The sequence below is a fragment of the Portunus trituberculatus genome, chromosome 32 (assembly GCF_017591435.1).
Source record: "Portunus trituberculatus isolate SZX2019 chromosome 32, ASM1759143v1, whole genome shotgun sequence".
Lineage (NCBI taxonomy): Eukaryota > Metazoa > Arthropoda > Malacostraca > Decapoda > Portunidae > Portunus > Portunus trituberculatus.
In genome coordinates, this window is record NC_059286.1 from 7,128,182 (window position 1) to 7,133,181 (window position 5,000).

At 39.9% G+C, this 5,000-nt stretch overlaps 1 protein-coding gene across 3 annotated transcripts in view; it reads right to left on the reverse strand.

Annotated features, from left to right (window-relative positions):
- Nucleotides 1-5,000, reverse strand: part of LOC123512105 — a 79,580-nt gene that overhangs the window by 23,518 nt on the left and 51,062 nt on the right. The gene's annotated exons all lie outside the window — the stretch shown is intronic.

Consider the following 5,000-nt stretch of genomic DNA (forward strand, 5'->3'; position numbering starts at 1 on the left):
CTCTCTTTTCTTTCTCTTTCTCATTTTTTCCTCCCTTTCCCTCCCTCTAGTATCACATCTCCCTTTCCTCCTCCTTCTCCTCCTTCTCTTCCTCTTCTCTTTCTCTCCCATGTTCTCTCTCTCTCTCTCTCCTTCCTTTCCCCTCTTTCTCTATCTCTCTTTTCTCAGCTTTAATCTAACGTCTTTCTTTCCTCTTTCTTTTCTTCCTCCCTCTGTTCCCCTTTCTCTTATATTATCTCTTTTTTCTTCTTCCTTCTTCTTTCTCTCTCTCTCTCTTCTTTCTCCCTCCTCCCTCTCCTCCACATTATTGCCTCTTCCAGTGTTTTCTCTCTTCCTTTCTCTTCCTTTCTCTTCCCTTTCCTTCTCTTCCCTTCCCTTCTCTTTCTTCCTCACAAGAAACACTTAACAAAGCTATAAATCAATACTCTCTCTCTCTCTCTCTCTCTCTCTCTCTCTCTCTCTCTCTCTCTCTCTCTCTCTCTCTCTCTCTCAACATATTTTCCTCCTCCTGCTCCTCCTCTTCCTCCTCGTTTCTTCCTAATTCCTCCTTCTCTTTCTTCTCTTCCTTTCTTCTTCTTTCTCTCTCTCTCTCTTTCCTCCTCTTCCTCTTTAAGATTTCACTTACTCACCAAACCTCACTGCTCTTACCTATTTGCCTTCTTTCTCCTCCTCCTCCTCCTCCTCCTCCTCCTCCTCCTCCTCCTCCTCCTCCCAGGAATGAATGCTTCACTTTTCCTCATTATAATTATCAAAAACTTCTTAAAACTCAAACCGTAAGAGAGAGAGAGAGAGAGAGAGAGAGAGAGAGAGAGAGAGAGAGAGAGAGAGAGTGGAAACAGCCCTTAATATTCACCCATATCAACTCAATCAACAAAGAAATACAAAAGATAGAAAAAAAAGGCAACAAAATACAGCAGCAGACCTTTTGGCTCCCTCTAGATCATCTGGTGATAAGGAAAAAAACATGTCTGAACAGGAATGAGTTACCGTGATAGGAGGAATCACAGAAAGAGAGAGAGAGAGAGAGAGAGAGAGAGAGAGAGAGAGAGAGAGAGAGAGAGAGAGAGAGAGAGAGAGAGAGAGAGAGAGAGAGAGAGAGAGAGAGAGAAGAGAGAGAGAGAGAGAGAGAGAGAGAGAGAGAGAGAGAGAGAGAGAGAGAGAGAGAGAGAGAGAGAGAGATTTTGTTAGCATTAGGAAGAATCTTTGTAGGTCAGAAGATTAATGGCTACAGCCTTCATTATTTTAACCATGAAAAATATTAACACCTTCAGTACTAGGATATATTTTCACCTTGATATTTGTGCACGATCAGACCATTTTGTTGACATTAGGGAGGGTCTATGGAGGTCACAAGATTAATGGCCACAGTCTTCACTAGTTTAACCATGAAAAATGTTAAGCCCTTCAAGACTGGGACACATTTTTACCTTGAGATTTGTGTACGATTAGACCATTTTACTGACATTAGGGAGGGTCTATGGAGGTCAGAAGATAATAGCCACAGTTTTTACTATTTTGATTCCTATATAAGTTTCTGAAGCTGCATAAAATCACCAAATAGTAACTAGAATGAATATGAAAACGCGTCCTGGTACTGAAGAGGTTAAAACTATCATTTCGAGTGTCCGCCTTGTTCATTTATCTCACCAATATATTCACTTTTTTATGTAGGAGAAAAACCAGCCAAGGGCAACAAAATTAAAGGCCCACTTGGCGTTCTGGTTCCTTTAAACACCAGTCAAGAATTAGCTATGTATCGCTAAAGAGCTCAATGGTTTGATTACTTCTTATTCTGTAACTGAAGAATAACTTATTAGACTGATAAGACTGAGGAAGTTTGATTTGCTATCCTTGTTCATTATCCCACCAAGTGTTCACAATTTTTCTCCCGCTAAAGATCTCAATGATTTTTCTTAATTATGCAACTCGAGAATGTGTTTATTAGACTGATAAGATTCACAAACTTCTGATCTATTATTCGTATTTATATCCTGTTCATTTCCTCATCAATATATTCGTAATTTTCTCCGCTAAAGACCTCAATGTATTTTTTTTTTACAGTTATCATTATTATGTAACTGAATAATAAATGTATAAGGTTGACAAAAATTACGAACTTCTAATCTATTATCTTTATGTATGTCTTGTTCTTTTCCTCGTCAGTTTTCTACCGTTAAAGATCTTAGTTTTTTTTGTTTTAATTGTGTAACTCAAGAATGTGTTTATTAGACTGATAAGATTCACAAACTTTTAATAATTATCCCTGCATGAGTCCTCTCCATTCCCTCACCAATATACTCACAATGTTCTACCCCTAAAGACCTCAATGTTGTTTTCATTAAGTAACTGAAGATTATATTTATCAGACTAATGAGACTCACAAAACTTTCAATCTGGTATCCCTGCCTAAACCCTGATCATTTCCTCATCAGTAACTTTCTAACCCTAAAGATCTAAATGGGTTTTCTTTATTATGTAATCGAAGAAAGTATTTAATCGACTGATAAGATCCACGAAGGTTTTAATTACCATCCCTGAATAAGCCTTCTTCATTCCCTCACCAATATACTCACAACTTTCTACCTCTAAAAACCTCAATGTTGTTTTTATTAAGTAACTGAAAGAAACATTTATTTCACTGATAACATTCGCAAGCTTTTAATGTGTTATCCCTGCATAAACCTTCTTCATTCCCTCACTAATATATTCACAACTTTCTACCCCTCAAAGACTTCAATGTTGTTTTTATTATGTAACTGAATGAAGCATTTATTTCACTGATAACATTCGCGAAGGTTCCAATTGGATATCACTGTGTAAGCTTTGTTCATTCTCTCACCAATACATGCACAACTTTCTACAGCTAAAGATCTCAAAGTTAATTTTTATGTAACTGAAGAAACCATTTATTAGACTGGTAACATTCGCGAAGGTTACAATTTGGTATCAATGTGTCTCTATTTCATCCGTTTATTGATCTGTTTTGTCTCAGTTTGATCAGATATTCAGTGGCGTGCTTCACTCTGCCCTGCTGAAGTGTGGCGCAACTCTCACCAGGCTTGTAATCACGAGGAGGAGGAGGAGGAGGAGGAGGAGAAGAGGAGGAGGAGGAGGAGGCGGTGATAGTTGAGGAAATGGGAGGATTCGATTTTTCTTTACTCTGCTCTCTTCTGTCTTTCCTACTCCTCCTCCTCCTCCTCCTCCTCCTCCTCCTCCTCCTCCTCCTCCTCCTCCTCCTCCTCCTCCTCCTCCTCCTCCTCCTCTTGTCTCATTCCCAACTACCGCTCTCAACCAAGTGTATTTTAAGACCGTGTCAACCTCCTCCTCCTCCTCCTCCTCCTCCTCCTCCTCCTCCTCCTCCTCCTACCCCCTCCTTCTCTTCCTTCTACCCCTTGCTCCTTTACCTTCTCCTCCATCGAGAGAGAGAGAGAGAGAGAGAGAGAGAGAGAGAGAGAGAGAGAGACAGAGAGAGAGAGAGAATGAAACATCCATTAACCTTGAACAGAGACTTGGCAACTGTGTATACGTGTGTGTGTGTGTGTGTGTGTGTGTGTGTGTACGCAAGCTCCCTTTAAAGACATCAATATTAATTATCTTATCACTGTGACGTCTCCCACCTTAATTAATGTGACCAACCACCTCTCCCCCACCCCCTCCTCCCCTCCCCTCCATCCCCTCACCCCCTCTTCCTATCATCACCCCACGATGCACCCCCCCACACTCAAGTTCCTCCACCCATTTTCTTTCCCTTAACCATTTACCTCTTTTTCTCTTTTTTTTTCTCTCTCTCCTCCTTCCCTTTCCTTCCCCTCTTCTCTTCCCCTCTCTTCATCTCCCTAGTTTCTCCATCTCTCCTCTTCCTGTCTCCTCCTAACGACTTGACTCTTCCTTCCTCCCCTCCCATTTATCTCCTCTCTCTCTCTCTCTCTCTCTCTCTCTCTCTCTCTCTCTCTCTCTCATGGGGAAAGAAATGCACCAAGTTTGATTAGAATTCGTCCATGCGTTTGTTTTGTGTACAGTAATAGAACTCTCTCTCTCTCTCTCTCTCTCTCTCTCTCTCTCTCTCTCTCTCTCTCTCTCTCTCTCCTTGACCTTTAATTCACGATCCATTTCAAAATATAACAAGTTTTTCTCCTTCCTTTTATTTATTTTTCCTTGTATGAATAGCTACGTTAAGTTTTCTGTTCTGTTTCTTTTTTTTCGCTCTACGTAACTTTCTGTGGTTAAAAAAAGAGAAATTACTGAAATGTATCGCTTTTTTTTAATCCTTCGGTACTGGGACGTTTTTGGGTGTGATTAGACCATTTTATTGACACCAGGAAGGGTCTATGGAGGTCAGAAGATTAATGGCCACAGTCTTCACTATTTCAACTATGGAAATATTAACCCCTTCAGTACTGGGACGCATTTTTACCTTGAGTTTTGTGTACGGTAAGATCATTTTATTGACATTAGGAAGAGTCTATGGAGGTCAGAAGATTAATGGTCACAGTCTTTGCTATTTTAACCCACCACGTGATTTTCTGAAGCTGTATAGAATCACCAAATAGTAAGCAGAGTGAATATGGAAACGCGTCATGGTACTTATGGAGTTAATAGAAGTTACTGAAATATATTGCTTTGTTAAGTATATACAGGAGATACAAATACGAATATACACTTTCTTGTGTTACTTTTTCTCTCTTTTGGTTTTCGTTAATCAGTTTTTTTGTTAACTATTTAAGGAAAGATTATGTTATTTTTATTGCCACAGAGAGAGAGAGAGAGAGAGAGAGAGAGAGAGAGAGAGAGAGAGAGAAAGGAATATAAAATGGAATGACTTTTAAAAACTGCTAATTAGATTCTAAGTTAAGATCACTTTGATATAATCCTCATCTGCATTTCCTCCTCCTCCTCCTCCTCCTCCTCCTCCTCCTCTTCCTGTCTTTCATTTCCTTCTCCTCCTGTTTTTATTTTTTCCACAGCATTTTCTTCTCCTGCCTCCTCCTCTTCCTCCTCCT